This window comes from Corythoichthys intestinalis, chromosome 1, assembly GCF_030265065.1.
Source record: "Corythoichthys intestinalis isolate RoL2023-P3 chromosome 1, ASM3026506v1, whole genome shotgun sequence".
Taxonomy (NCBI): Eukaryota; Metazoa; Chordata; class Actinopteri; order Syngnathiformes; family Syngnathidae; genus Corythoichthys; species Corythoichthys intestinalis.
Genome location: NC_080395.1, coordinates 41,307,964 through 41,323,225, shown reverse-complemented (window position 1 = coordinate 41,323,225; position 15,262 = coordinate 41,307,964). Strand labels below are relative to the sequence as shown.

Here is a 15,262-nt window from a genome sequence, read left to right as displayed (position 1 = left end):
AGCTAAAACACCTGTAATTAAATATTAAGAATAATACACAGATCCTGCTTACACAATTAAATTTATTAATTTCTGTGTGGCGCTTTAACTTGAGAAAATCCACCAATAAAGCTTTTGAAAACCGTTCATAAGAAAAAAAAAGGATTCATTGAGGAATTTCATTTATAAAATACATGTTAAAATCTTTGTCATTGGGATTGTGTTTCTCTTTAGCACAGGACTTCTTTTTTCTTCTTTCTTTCAGAAAGAAAGCTAACCAATACGCGGGGTCTGAAAGGCAAATTGTTGTTGGATTATCTTTAAATACCCACTACTTTTTTAGCAGAATTCTAGCTTTGTATAGGCTAATGTTCTTATTGTTGAAAGCACAAAGGTGTGTAATAAACAACTAGCACATTTATATTTTGCATTTTGTTTTCTTACTGTACCGAAAATGAACCGAACCGTGACCTCAAAACCGAGGTACTTACCGAATCGAGATTTTTGTGTACCGTTACAGCCCTAATAATTGCCATATCGCCGTAGCCTGGCTCTGCCAGACTATTCTCCCTGTATTTTTCAAACACTGAGAGAAATAGTCTGGGAACCATCCCATTAACGGCCTTTTCGAGCAGATACAAAATCAATCGACAAATCAGATTCGTTTATTTGCGTGACGTGTTCTTCACGAGCAACGTCACTCTTGCGCATCAAAAGTCGTCTCTTCAGCAACACAGATGGTGAACGGCAGAGCCGAGAATATGTTCCAATCCACGGTAAAATCAGTTTTAAATGACCAAAAACACATCGAAACGAGTCATTGACAACAGTCTGTCTCGCGCTAGCCATGTCGAATAAACTCCGCTCTCTTCGTATGTTTACTTCCGCGCGCAAGTCCCTCGTCCTGCCGTCGCCATTTTTCTAACGTCACGTCTGCCCGTCGCTGATTGGTCCACTCCGCTGTCTGTTTGCTGTGGCTTGCTCCGCCCTGGAAATTGTTTCCGTGGGAATGGTGGCCAGACTCAATAGCTGGAACAGCGTTGAGTCTGGTGTACCAGGCTAATATCGCCGTATCGTGAGATCATCGTTATCGTGAGCATCGTATTGCAAATCGTATTGTATCGTGAGGTACCAAGAGGTTCCCACCCCTACTTCTATCTATGTCAGTGGCACTGAGATACGATAAATCAATGCCAGCTTATCCAGTCAGAATGAATTGGATGTCATCACCTTCAGTGGCAGCCAATGAGTTAATATGAAGTTACTACAGCCCTCTGTGTACTAATTTAGATGTGTAGGATTCTTTAAGTCACGTTTATTGTTGATTATTGTTATTACAAATTCTTTTTATAATGAATTTTCTTTACATTATTTGATGATGAATTAACTGTATCATCTGTCTACCATGCTATCGAAATAATCAATTATCAGTGACAGTGTGCGTCTGAATGTTGTTCTTCATGTAAGCTCTGTGGTGACCATTCCAGTGCGTAGTCCGCCATTTGTACGTTTAAATCAGCAACACATAAACTCCAGCTCCCTCCGACCCTGAAGAAGATAAACGATATAGAAAGTTGATGGACAGAACAATTCCAAGGTCAAAATGTCACAGTCCTAACTACCTGAACAGCTAATGTTTGAAAAGGGACCTTGGCATTCTTAACAGTCAATTCAATGGGTAAATGTTTTTTAGATTCTAATAACTAATGAATTTACCTCCAAAGATATGACACCACTTTGTCTCACTTATAAGTTTAATGCAACAATTTTTGAGCAATAAATGTAATGGAATTATTACATGATAGTGACCCAGATTGAACTTGATGTTGATGCTAAAAGGCATTAAGGATTCCACCCGACAAAGATGGCTAACTTGAGAAAGAGACACTCAAGTACCAGGTGTGCTGTCTCATGGAGTGGAGCGTGATGTTTGGATAAGATGCGTGTGGCCGAGAACTCCCGACACTCATGAGACAAAAAGGCCAAGGGGTGGTGCGAATTTCCTCCACAGGTCTCAGAGCATATCCGCATGCACAGTTAAACCTCACCACTGGAAACGTGCACTCTCCCATCACGTCACTCTCCTGGGCGGTTGCGTTTGCCCGTGGCTGACGACAAAAAGACAGCAAAAGGTGTTAGACCAGAACCCTCGGGTGGTGTGCCTTGCAGTGTTACACTGACCCAGCGGCTGATTGCTCCCATTCATCCCTCTTCACGTGTATATGTACGTGTTAAGGATGTGATTGGTTTTTGTTTATTCATGTATATGCATGCCAAGTATACATGAGTGTTCAAAGATAAATCTTTCACCAGTGGAGGTTCTATAACTGCTTGAATTAGATTTTAGTGACATAGCAGTATAGGACACTGAGGGCTGTAGAATTTTATCAATACTTGCAACTTAAACGTAGTGCACTCCTCTGTATATAACCATAAGAAACAAGTACTAAAAAGAGGTTTGAAAACTCATGAAATTAAAGCAGTATCAACAGAAGAGCACCGGTTGTACTTGTATAGACCAACTGAGTCGGTTTATATGAAGTCACTTTAGTTTGTGCAGTTAAACTTTATATATCTCTCTAGTCAGTTGTGCTTTGGTCGACTTTTAAGTTCTTGAGCTAAAATGTAATATTAGAGCAGAGTCAGAAAAGTTATCTGGACTTAAACTATTTCCTTCCTCTTAACAATTTGTTCCTATCGCCCACTTCCTGCTTGGTCTCAGCCTTCATTTCAACTGCCTCTAGATACATGATACCATATCTCAATTATGATCCTGCAATTTAGATTATTGTGCTGCAAAGAACAGTGCTGTGTCCTGGGAGGAGGGAGTCATGAAATCTTCTCATCTGACTTGAGTAGTTCACAGCAAGCAGACATCTCTTTTTACCTTGTTTTGTTCCCCAGTCAGCGCATCAATGGCGTACCGGCTAGCAACACGTCACTTTTGCTCATTAATATTCATGACGTTAGAAATTATTGCTAGGCGGGTCCTCCTCCCGTTTGTCCCTTATAGTAAATGCATTGAAAAAGTGTACGAACGAGATGTTTCCTGAGCTAAACCTACCAATTCTGTCCAAAAATGATGTCCCTGGCTGAAAAAGACGGAAAAAAGAGCCAACCTGATCCAGAGGTAATGTTTTTATCGACACCTTTAGCCTGTGTGCATTGTCTTACAACACTGACAATGACATTCTCCTGTTTCAACAATCTCTCCTTTACCACCATATGCCCTGTCTTTCGTATATATTATATCCTCTGGTTGTCTTACGTCTCTGACCGTTCTTGGGGGTAATTTACATTGCTATTTTTATGTAGCGATAGCAAATGCTACTCAGTGATCGCACATGCTACACAGTGATAGCCAACGAACATTTTAAATTTTTTTTTTTATTAATAACAAACCTGAATTCTATAATTTATTTACATTTCCCCTTACTAAAGTTGTTTTTTTACAACAGAAAAGGTAACAACAATGGCAGTCAGATACCATTTTAATTTTTTTCAGGTCATTTATTGTCAGACAGAAGCAGCACGACAAAACCCAACGCTAAAAAATAAGTAAAAGTATCAAAATGGCTTACCTCTTCCTCCTCTGTAGGACCATGGCCCCCAACAAAATGTTAACTGCATATAAAGGTGAATAGCTTCACATTGCTGCTGTTAAACTGGTCTTTTAGACGTATCATTCACAGTGTTTGAAGAAAACATCTTTTATAAGTAGAGTCATTTCTATAAGTACCGCAGCAGCAGTGTTTACTCAGCATGTTCTTTTTTGAAAGATTACAGGCAGAAAACAAGCAGTATCAAAATGAGTTGTATGCGAGGGCGTGTCTATGTGACCCACTTTCTGGTTTAGATGGTGACTCCACGGTCTAAAAATAGCATTCGTGCGATACCCTATTAAAATGATTCATCTGGAGAAATCACCTTAACTTTTAAAGTGTCAGAGGCGATCACTGACATCCAATCATGTGACTCTTTTCATTCTTCTGCTGTGAATTTGGTCACCAGTAGACATTCAATCCATTGGAACTGGGTGGGAGCTGCCAAACCTCCAAGACATCTATCGCCATCAGTGGCAGCCAATGAGTTAGTGCTACATTCGCATTGAATGAACCTTTCCCTCACGTTACCGATTCGAGTGTAATCACAGGAATTGTGTACACACTGAATATCAATTCCCATCATTCACACCAGGAGTATCATACATGACTATACATATTTAAATATCACTGGTCAATAAAATAACCAAGTCAGTTTGTTGGTATCACCAGTGGACTGTAGTCAGTGGTGATCCAAGCCTAAATGGTTACTCTTTTAGCTTATTGAGCAAATCAGAGAAATAACAACAATCACGTATAACGCGTGTGGAAAGTTGTTATTTCTTCCAGTTTGTTTTTCCAAGCCAGATCTTTGTTTTGGAGAATCTGCTTTGACGTTGACATTGTGAATGAAGCCATTTCAAACATGCCCACCACCTAAACATGGTGGGCCAGGCTGCTACAGTGCGCCGGTGAATAAATTGTTCTTTACCTGTGAATGTTCCAGTTTTGGTCTTTTACAGCGATGAGCACAATTTCTCATGAATCAATTTGACACCTTCAGATGATGATGGCTCTTTGATGTTGCCTGGCATGACTTTATTTGGAATCAAGCCGTACACATGGAACAATTTGCGTTCAGTGTGAACGTACCATGACTTTTAGTATTGCCTTCTTTCACTCTCATTTTCCTTACCACTCGTCTTTTGATCACTTTTACTTCTTGTGTGCATACTTTACATTTTGTTCTTTATGGCATACCGTATTGGCCCGAATATAAGACTATTTTTTGCATTGAAATTAGACTGAAAAAGAGGGGGTTGTCTTATATTCGTGGTCTAGATGTTATACCCATTCACGACACTAGATGGCGCCAGATATCATTGAAGTGATGTTCTGTCATGACAAATCTCAGCTACTCTCAAGTTCAACCAGTTTGCATTATTTTATTGCAATGTTTTTCCTTATTCAGATTTGTTTCAAGACTACAGTTACAGTTAGACTTCACTTTGATGGTTAATGCAGTTATTGCAATTTTGTGGTTTTATCACAATAGATTGGTTTAATTACATTTCAAAAACCAGAAGCCATTCATTTACGAATGTGATTGTGCTTTAGTTTACATATTTAAATGTTCAGCTATTAAGATTTGAAAGAGGCAAAATAACATGCTTTTTCTCTCAAATATATTGTTATAATCATTTGTTTCGGATGAACTGTAATTATTTTCTGCATGAAAAATAATTTGGTGTTCAAAAAGTCTTTTTTTCAAACTTGAGTCTTGAAAAAGAGGGAGTTGTCTTTTAATTAGGGCTGTCTTATATTCGGGCCAATACGGCCAATTTTGTAGTTTTTGGCTGATTGGGTTGGAGCTTTAAAGAGAATGATAATACTCAGGGGCTGTGAGATATCAATAGAACCATTATGTGGCAAGATAACAAATATTAATAAAGGTAACAACAACAAAAAAATCACATTCACGAGCAATTATCGAAAATACATCGAAAATTACGAACGTTTCCGAAAGTATTCCGGAAACAGCTGAATAGGGCTTTGACGTCACAGCCAGGAAACAAAATGTCGAGGAAGGTGCCATCGTTGTTTATCGACGAGAGAGTTGCGTTCGTGTTTGATCAAAAAAATCGCTAAAATGGTTCAAACCTGTCATGCTATGTGGTGTACAAATAGTATTTGTCCCAATGTAGTACCCATGAGTTCCCGAACGCAAGGAAAAGAGCTGGACTACGCAGACAATGAGTAAAGTTCGTCCGTGCAAAGAGGGCTAATTTTGCAGACCCAGCCTCCGGTACGGTTTTGTGTGGTGCGCATTTTACACCTGAAAGCTATTTGAACTATGGACAAATAAAATCAGGTTTTGCTAAGAAATTGCTGCTGAAAGCAGATGCCGTGCCCGCCATACGCGCGCAGCCACCTAAATGTCCCGAGATGTCAAGAAAGAGGATGATGACTGGCACTGATAAGACCATCACCCCCACCCCAGGCTAAGCAAAGGAGGGGAGCGGCCAAGCTCGAAATGGCCAGAGTGAGTACTCTTTTATAATAAAAAACATATCACGCGTTGGATATAGGACTGGACACATGTATAAATTATAGCTCGTAAAATTTATACAACAAATCCTCTAATCCAGACATGTTCAAAGTCCGGCCCGAGGGCCAAATGCGGCCCGTGATCAAATTTCATCCGGCCCCCAGCCTCTGTCATAAAATCAATAATGTCTGGCCCGCATACAGACTTAATAAATTGGTCAGCAGTACTGCTACCAGCATATGAAGTAGCTTACACCTTAAATGCTGCTCCTCCTTTACCCACTAAAAGGCAGCAGTACTCTAAGCAACATTACCCCTTGTGACCCTTTACTCCCAATTTTCTAAAATGGCGACAATCAACAAAAAAAGAAAGTTGACTGCAACGGCCAACCCGCCAAGGATAGGTGGAAATTTGACTATTTCTTCAGTAAAATACGCAACGACTTTTGTCTGCCTCATTTACAAAGAGACAGTCGCTGTTTTTAAAGAGTTCAACGTGAGGCGATATTACCAAACAAGACACGCTGACGTGTACAACAAGATTACAGGGAAGATGCGTAGTGAGAAATTGAAGCAACTTGAAGCTACAGTAGTTTAATTTTACAGCAGCAGTATTTCACAAGAGCCCAAAAGTCGAAGGAGAATGCCACAAAGGGTAGTAGTTGCGAGATTGTTGAAATTATTAATTAAAAAGTAATGATAAAGCAAATGTGACACACAGAATGGCTTGCTAAAATTTGCTTAAATATATCCTTCTACGTAAAGGACGTAAGCCAAGGTCGGCCCCCCAATTTTTTACCACACTAAATCTGGCCCCCTTTGCAAAAAGTTTGGACACCCTTGCTCTAATCCCATTCATATTTGTGTCTGTTGGCAGAGCGAAAACCTATGATAGCACAATAAATAATAATTATTCTATACATTATTTTGCAGTCACGGTGTATCAGCTTCACAAAAAGAAATGCACCATTCGGTGTTTCCCACACGATCTGTTGCCGGTGTTTCATCAGTGTGATTGCTCCCCTCAATGATCGTTTCATTAGGCTGCATTGGCTTTCGTTTGGGCTCAAATTGATAACCCAAAACACCCAAAAAAGGTTCATAACTCTCTTCGTCACCATTAGAAAAGCGTTCGTTACGTCGGATTCGTCGCTGCAACTAGAAACAAAATTGTCCGCCACCATCGCCGCCATTCAGTACTAAGCAATGAGCCGGGTGTTTCCTAGTTGTGACGTCATGCACACAATATGCTGGATTTCCGGGATCTCGGGCGCCGGTCGTTTTAGCTTGACAATCGATCCAAATTTCTGTCATTTTCTTGGTGTTGCGATGTGTGTAATTACACGAAGTGGCATGATATGAATCCAAAAAGCATGCGTTTATGAATAAATGATGAAATATTAGCATTTCCCCAGGTGTTGTAATACTCTTTAAGGAAGAAGCAAAGTTGCACCCATTTGACAAGTTTCTCTCAAAATCAATTTTGGGAAAAGAGTTCCTTCTTGGACAATAACTCCCACTTTGTGTTCCATTCTCTGGTTGCTGATTGAAAGGTGTTGTAATACATTTGACTCTAATCATAGGGTCCACATATTGGTTTGATTTGCGGACTGTAGATGACGCTCTAATGGCCTAGCACTCTCAGGGTTAATCAGTGAGCGAGTAGACAGCTACATTTTGGGCCTCCAAACCACACAGGTTGCAGAATGTTGTCCGCTTGCTTGTTCCAAATGCATGGATGCAATAAAGACAGAAATTGTTCACTAATAAGTTCATGTCACATGTTTTAATTTGGCGGGATAAAAGTTTCAGAAAAGGTCATTGTTTTCACCTGGCGTTGCATCAAAGAGTTAAGAGAATAATTGATTGCATTATGATTGTTGTCTTGCTAACCAACTATGCGCCAAAAATATGTCAACAGTCATTGTCCTATAAAGAGCAATTGCACTGCATTTAGACGAATGGTCTTAAATAAATTTTAATGCTGATCCTATTTCAGTGGCTGCTCATGGATGTGTGAGGCGTGTGTTGCTGCAGGAGGAGCCTACATGCTGACACGGACCCAGCTGGATTTACAGTGTGCTAATGTGCTGGCAGTGAAGACACCCCAGCTGCTTCCACAGCACAAGTGAGCAGACTGCGGCACCGCCCACAAAGTAAAGGTCAGTGGTTCAGCTCAAGTTTAGCTTTGAGCTAACTGGAATCAAACATTCATAACAACTGCTCAAACTCCTCAAAAGGCTCTATCAGATAGTATATTTATCATGTATTTCACAAAAATGTCTCTCCACGCATTCTGCAATGCTTGCTTGGCTATGGGAATTTAAAAGCCATAGAGTAATGACAAGCTTTGCTCCAATTTCATGCCACCCACTGTCGTTGTGCCCCGTCTCAATTTAAGCGACTCTGTCTTAAAAAAACAAGTCCTGGTCCATTGTGGGATTGGCTTTGGACACGGTGGTTGTTAGATTGTGGTGTTATAGCACAAACGTGTGTAGGCAAACATTTGAGAGTGATGGAATTATAGCTACAGCACAGCAATACACAGAATTTAAGGAATTAGTATGAAATGTTACCATTCACTTCACAAAACCTTTAATAATTTTATTGTCTTGTTGGGTCACCGCAAGCTATTTTTTACTTTGAGACCCTGTTTAGTGAATTTAGGGATTTGTTTCTACCGTAATTTTCGGACTATAAGCCGCTACTTTTTCCCCTCATTTTGAATTCTGTGGCTTAGTCCAGTGCGGCTTCATTTTTTGGGGGTAATAAGTAACACTTTATTTGACAGCGGCGTCATAACACTGCCATAAGACCATCATAATGATTGACATGACATTATCATGGGCATTAATGAATGCTTATGACAGATATCATTAAGTGTCATCCGGCAAATTATGTCACTAACTCCATTCATGTCCAGCTTGGATCTTTTACATCCATTCAAAATGGAGATAATTTGCCGGATGACACAAAATGACATCTGTCATAAGCATTCATTAATGCTTGTGGCAGTTTCATGTCACAATTATGATGGTCTTATGACAGTCTTGTGGTGCCACTGTCAAATAAAGTGTTACCAAATACCTTAACTAGCAACTAACGAAACAACTGGAACAGTAACTGAAGAAATGATTAGTGCAGAACATGAATTTTGATTGTTATTTACTTCTGTAGCGCTGCAATGCATGCTAGGAGGCATGTTGGACGACAACAGTGTTGACAGCAGGTGACAGTAGAGGTTGGCTGTCCCCCCCAAGAGAACAGTGATGGCCAAATGAAGCTTCATCAAGCAATGAAGCTTTGCAGCCAATTGGTTCAAAGCTTCATGGTGGTTCATTTGGTCTTATGGCAGTCTTATGATGCCGCTGTCAAATAAAGTGTTACCAGTTGATATCTTTTGGCGTAAATATCCCATAATACAAAGAGGACAGCTGCGGCTTAGAGTCCAGTGCGGCTTATCTATGAACAAATGCCGTTTTCGTGTCAAATTTGGTGGGTGGCGGCTTATAGTCAGGTGCGCCTTATAGTGTGAAAATTACAGTAAATACATTATATATGTTTGAAGAAAACATGAAAAGAATGAGAACTATGGATTTCTAAAGTGAGGAGATGCAGTATACGGGCAAACTTTTTCACTTTTTGAAATTTCCTGATTTTGGGCCGTAGAACCAGTGACAAACCCTTCCAACGGTATACATAAGAATTTGAAACCTTTGTTACAATCAGTGATTATCTAACGCAATACGTCTACCCTTTGGATAACAAGCTGGCATGGACACTTCAAAGCGCCTCATTAGATGTGAGAGCACAAACGACAAAATGAGAAAGACAGAAGAGCAAGAAGGGAAAGGTCTGAATTCTATTTGTTGTAAAATGTCATATGCTGTGATTCTGTAATATATACAGTATACCAGTGTTTTTCAACCTTTCCTGAGTCACTGCACATTTTCAAATTGGAAGAAATCTTGCGGCACACCACAAACCAAAAATGTTCCAAAATTACTTTTTGTACAGTATATTTAGTTATAAAATAATTTCTCTATATTTATACTTACTCAGTGTGAAACTTGAGCCTGTTTAATTGAACACGAAGGCGAACAAAATAGTACATCAACCTGTTTTGAAGCGACGGCTGTTTCATTTGGAGATGACGTAGTTGCTCGTGTCTCGTTCAAGAACTGCTCGGATTTCCAGCCATAAGCCACCTTGCTGTCTTCGACAACGTGTTGAAATAAAACACAGGGGAAGATTGACGGTCGTTACATTTGGATGAAATGGAAAGGACACTTTTGTGTATATCTTGACGAGTCTAAACAAATGATGTACAGTTGACGTACTGGGGTCCACATTGTCGTGGACAGCAAGGTGGCTGATGGTTAGAAATCTGAGCAGTTCTTGAACGCGACACGAGCAATACAGTGGTACCGCTACATACGAAGTTAATTAGTTCCAAGACCTTGTTTGTAAGTCGAAATGGTCGTATGTCGAGCAGGATTTTCCCATAAAAATACATTATAATTTCATTAATTCGTTCCACAGCCCAAAAACCTATACTAAATCCTTAATAAATACTGCTGTTACTATTGCAAATAGCAATTACAAAGTGCAAAACAAATAAATCATGAATAAAAATCATAATAATAATAATATAATAATAGCAATAATAATAATACCTGTAATATATGGAGGACCAGGAGTGCAAAAATTCAATAAATAAATACATAATTAAATAAATAATTAAAAGTGTCATTAAAATGCTTCTATTTCAATATTTATTTATTTATTTCAATATTTATTTCAATTTTTATTTATTTATTTCAATTTATATTTATTTATTTCAATTCATATTTATTTATTTCAATTTTTATTTATTTATTTCAATTTATATTTATTTATTTCGATTTTTATTTATTTATTTCAATTTTTATTTATTTATTTCGATTTATATTTATTTATTTCAATTTATATTTATTTATTTCAATTTTTATTTATTTATTTCAATTTATATTTATTTATTTCAATTTTTATTTCGATTTTTATTTATTTAGTTCAACTTTTATTCTTTTATTTCAACTTTTATTTATTTATTTCAATTTTTATTTATTTATTTCAACTTTTATTTATTTCACTTTTTATTTATTTCATTCTTGCACTCTTGTTCCTCTGGAGGTGCAACCATGCAATAATTTTATCTGTCACGTTTGCTCGTCAAAGTTTCTAACGTCTGATTGGTTGCTCAGCAAAGCAAGTCTTAACTAGTCGATCTCAGATAATAGATTGACGCCTGAGACGGTTCTTGTCTCGTGACGTTTCTGGCGCAATGCATTGTGGGTTTTCGTGTATTGCAGAACAACAACAAGCCCGCGACGTGATCCTTTGCTAGGCATCCATTCTGCGTGGTAATCGTTGAAAATGGTACACTCGTGTTGTGTGAAAGACTGCCATTCTAGGTCCCATGATAGAAATGAATGCAAAAAGGATGGGATAGGGTTTTTTTAGCATTCCCGCCTGGAAGAGAAGATATGGAACTCAGATGAGTTGACCAAAAGGCTTCGAATGGTTGCAGCGGTGAGAAGAAAGGCCATCACTTTTTATTCATCAACTGAAAACATGTCGGTCTGTTCCCGACATTTCCATAAAGGTAAGTAACTGGAAGTGTTAATGTTCTTCGGATGCTGATACTGACTGCATTTAAACGCTTATGGCGTGTGGTTGTGTTGTTTACTTTGGCTAACCAGTTAACCACGCTAGTGTCTAAGAGAGGCTAACTGTAGCCCTACTGGCTAACTGTGCATAAGCAACAGGCGTTCATCGTATGGTACTAGTACACACACAAAAAAAAAAAAAAAAAACAGTTCAAGGGTAAAAAAGTAAGGGTAGTAATGAAGATGTAACAGCACACAATGAATGATTATAAGTATGGGAGATGTGTTAGAAAAAAATGCGATATTTACCTCCCGCTTAGGCTACTGATATGCTTGACCAAGCACTCTGTGGAGGAGACTACAGATCTACTAAATCACCAGAAGAATCTTCTGCTTGTTTGTTATGCCTAATGATCAGTTAAACTTTAAAAAAAAAAAATTTTTTTAAGTCTGTTGCATACAAATCAGTGCCATATGAGGGCAGGTCCCACCAGTTTAGACACACTACAAAGCTTTAAAATCCATTTTAAGTTACTAATGTTAACCTGTTGTATAACTGATACGACTTTTATAATTTCAGGAAAACCAGCATATGAAATAAATGAGGCAGACCCTGACTGGGCACCATCCTTACGCCTGGACACACATGTGTTCAGCCCACCAACGTGGACCGCTCTTCTAGGCGAAGTAGGCGTGAGAAATTGAGGATGGAGGAAGACGTTGGTGAGCTACAGGAGGAGCCGTCAGCACCCTTTAGATGCTCCTTCTGACCTTCATGTGCCTGCGTTTGGACCTGCCTACACTACACATTGCACACATATTCCATGTTTCCCGTAAGACTGTGTATTGAGTGTTCAGTGGCATGGTGCCCTTTTTACATGCTAACTTGAGACGAGCAATTGTTTGGCCCAACAGAGAAACACTCTATAAAACAATGCCTCACGAGTTTGTTGAGTTCTTCAGACGCAGAGTTGCAGTGATTATTGAGTTTTTTGAAATTTTTACAGAGAAACCATCAAATCTTAAGGCGCATGCGCAAATGTTTTCTAGTTACAAGCATAACTACACCATGAAATACCTAACTGGAATCACACGAAAGGGGGGAATTTGTTTGATGTCAAAAGGTTGGGGTGGTCGCACAAGTGACAAACATATCACCTTGAACAGTGCTTTTTTTAATAACTTTTTGCCCAGGGACATTGTCTTGACTGACAGAGGCCTTGATATTCAAGAACATGTGGGTATGTTATGTGCAGAGGTCAAACTCCCTGCGTTCACAAAAGGTCGCTGTCAGTTAGCTGGTAGAGATGTGGAGGAGACTAGGAAGATAGCACATTTGAGGATCCATGTTGAACGGGTAATTGGTAATCTTTGCCAGAAGTATAAGATCCAACAGGAACTATACCTATTAACTTGGTTCTGCCATGTGACGGCGAAGATTGCACATTGTTGGATAAGATTGTTTATGTATGCGGTGCCCTTACAAACCTTTGCCCAACTGTTGTGTAGTTTGTACTGTTATGACATTTATTATGCTAACCGTTTCAGCCTTTCAAACTTAGCTGTTATTGATATTTTGTATTTTGTTGTGACTTGATTGTATTTAATAAAAAATATTAAGTCATCTTGAATCCTATTCTTTGTAAGTACAGCATGTGTCAATACTGTATTATATATATATATATATATATATATATATATATATACACACACACACACACATAATAATGTTTATACAAAGGACGACAGTTAACTACTTTGGCCAGGTACTTTTAATGTTGCCAAATTGTCAGTTAAAACAAATCACAAACTAGCAACCACCACTAACTTAAGTGGACCACAGAGAGCAGAACCAACACGTCTTTATCTGTTTCATGCGGTGTAGACCAACACAGGTTAAATAATAATGGGGCAGATCTCATTATCACACGCAACCATGTCATCTTTGGTCTCCAGACCACAGCAGAGGCACCATAACTGACAAATACTGATCTCTCGCTTCCTTTTCAAGCTTCTCCACATAAGGAGTCTTGTCGTTCTTCTGGCTTTTTCCCATTTTGATGTGACATTGGCGTGGCTGCTTACCCGCAAAATTGTCAACAAAACAAACGTGACCGGGGCGGATGTAGTCCAGGTCACTGAGATACACGAAAGATGGCGGCTCAGGTGGTCGTGATGACGTAGGTGACAACAACATAAAGTGGCAGTGTAGATCCGTACAATCTGAAAAATAATTGCTCCCTCAAAATCACAAAGACGACGAAGATTAGTAGCGTCATGAGCGTGGTCAGTGTAGCGGTAGTAGGCTTTGACGCATTTCGCGTGTTGTCCAAGCAAAACATACATATGTCCAAAATATACCCGGAGCTGCTCAGAGAAACAGCAAATTTAATCGAGGACACTCTGAGGAGAACTCCACCAGCAGCCCATGGTGGAGTCCAGTCTGTGGCTTCTACATCGCGCGGGCCAGCGCCTTTAAACGGGCTGATGTCTGCATACGAGAAACTCTAGTATAACTCAGAAGTGGAACGGTCCTTGGATATTTACCAGATTTTATTATTATTATTTATTTTTTTTTTTTTATCAAGTTTTGAAATAAAGCTAAATGACAGAAATAACTAGCAGTTTTCTAAGTAGTTTTACTCTGAACTCCGACATCATTTTTACATGATAATGATTTAGTTTGGGTCTAGGGGTGCTCCAGTGTCTCTCTAAAGTGGACCAGTTGTCGAATAGGTCACCGTTTTTTCCCCATATAATTAATAAAGGGACTTGCGCTCTGAAGCCACCTCATTGCATTCTGAAGCCAGCGCATTGCATTACCGTAATGCACATAATGCAAACAATAATCCAAATGAGGGGCGGCTGGTTTGACTTCGTTTTTACGAGTGGAGGCTGGCTTGACCGCAGTTCTAAACTATCGAACACTCGATCAACATCTTGATCTGACAGAGCCGAGATGATGCCAATAACGTTAATTAATTGCTCTGTTTTGTAGGACACGTACTCAGGGTCCAAATGTCCTGCTTCAATTTGTTCTGAGAAATCTAACATGTCCCAAGGGAGCTCATGCAAAATCTCAGAAAATGCCGCCATGTTGGGAAGAAATGGGACGAAGCAATCGCTTATTACTCGATCAACTCAAACCCCGCCTAGTTCACGCCCGCCCACCGAGTTTGATGAGCCAATGACAGATAAAATTATTTCATGCGGCCACACGGGGAACAAGAGTGCAAGAATGAAATAAATAAAAAGTGAAATAAATAAATGTTGAAATAAATAAATAAATGATGAAATAAATAAATAAAAATTGAAATAAATAAATGAAAATTGAAATAAATGAATAAAAATTGAAATAAATAAATAAAAGTTGAAATAAAAGAATAAAAGTTGAAATAAATAAATAAAAATCGAAATAAAAATTGAAATAAATAAATATAAATTGAAATAAATAAATAAAAATTGAAATAAATAAATATAAATTGAAATAAATAAATATAAATCGAAATAAATAAATAAAAATTGAAATAAATAAATAAAAATCGA

The 15,262-nt window shown here is 38.6% G+C and overlaps 1 long non-coding RNA gene across 2 annotated transcripts in view; it reads left to right on the top strand.

Annotated features, from left to right (window-relative positions):
• The window catches only part of LOC130925548 (uncharacterized), a 143,537-nt gene that overhangs the window by 91,598 nt on the left and 36,677 nt on the right, over positions 1-15,262 (top strand). For both annotated transcript variants that reach the window (XR_009065812.1, XR_009065810.1), the window contains exon 3: positions 8,068-8,230. This is a non-coding gene — a long non-coding RNA (uncharacterized LOC130925548). The remainder of the gene's footprint in view (positions 1-8,067; positions 8,231-15,262) is intronic.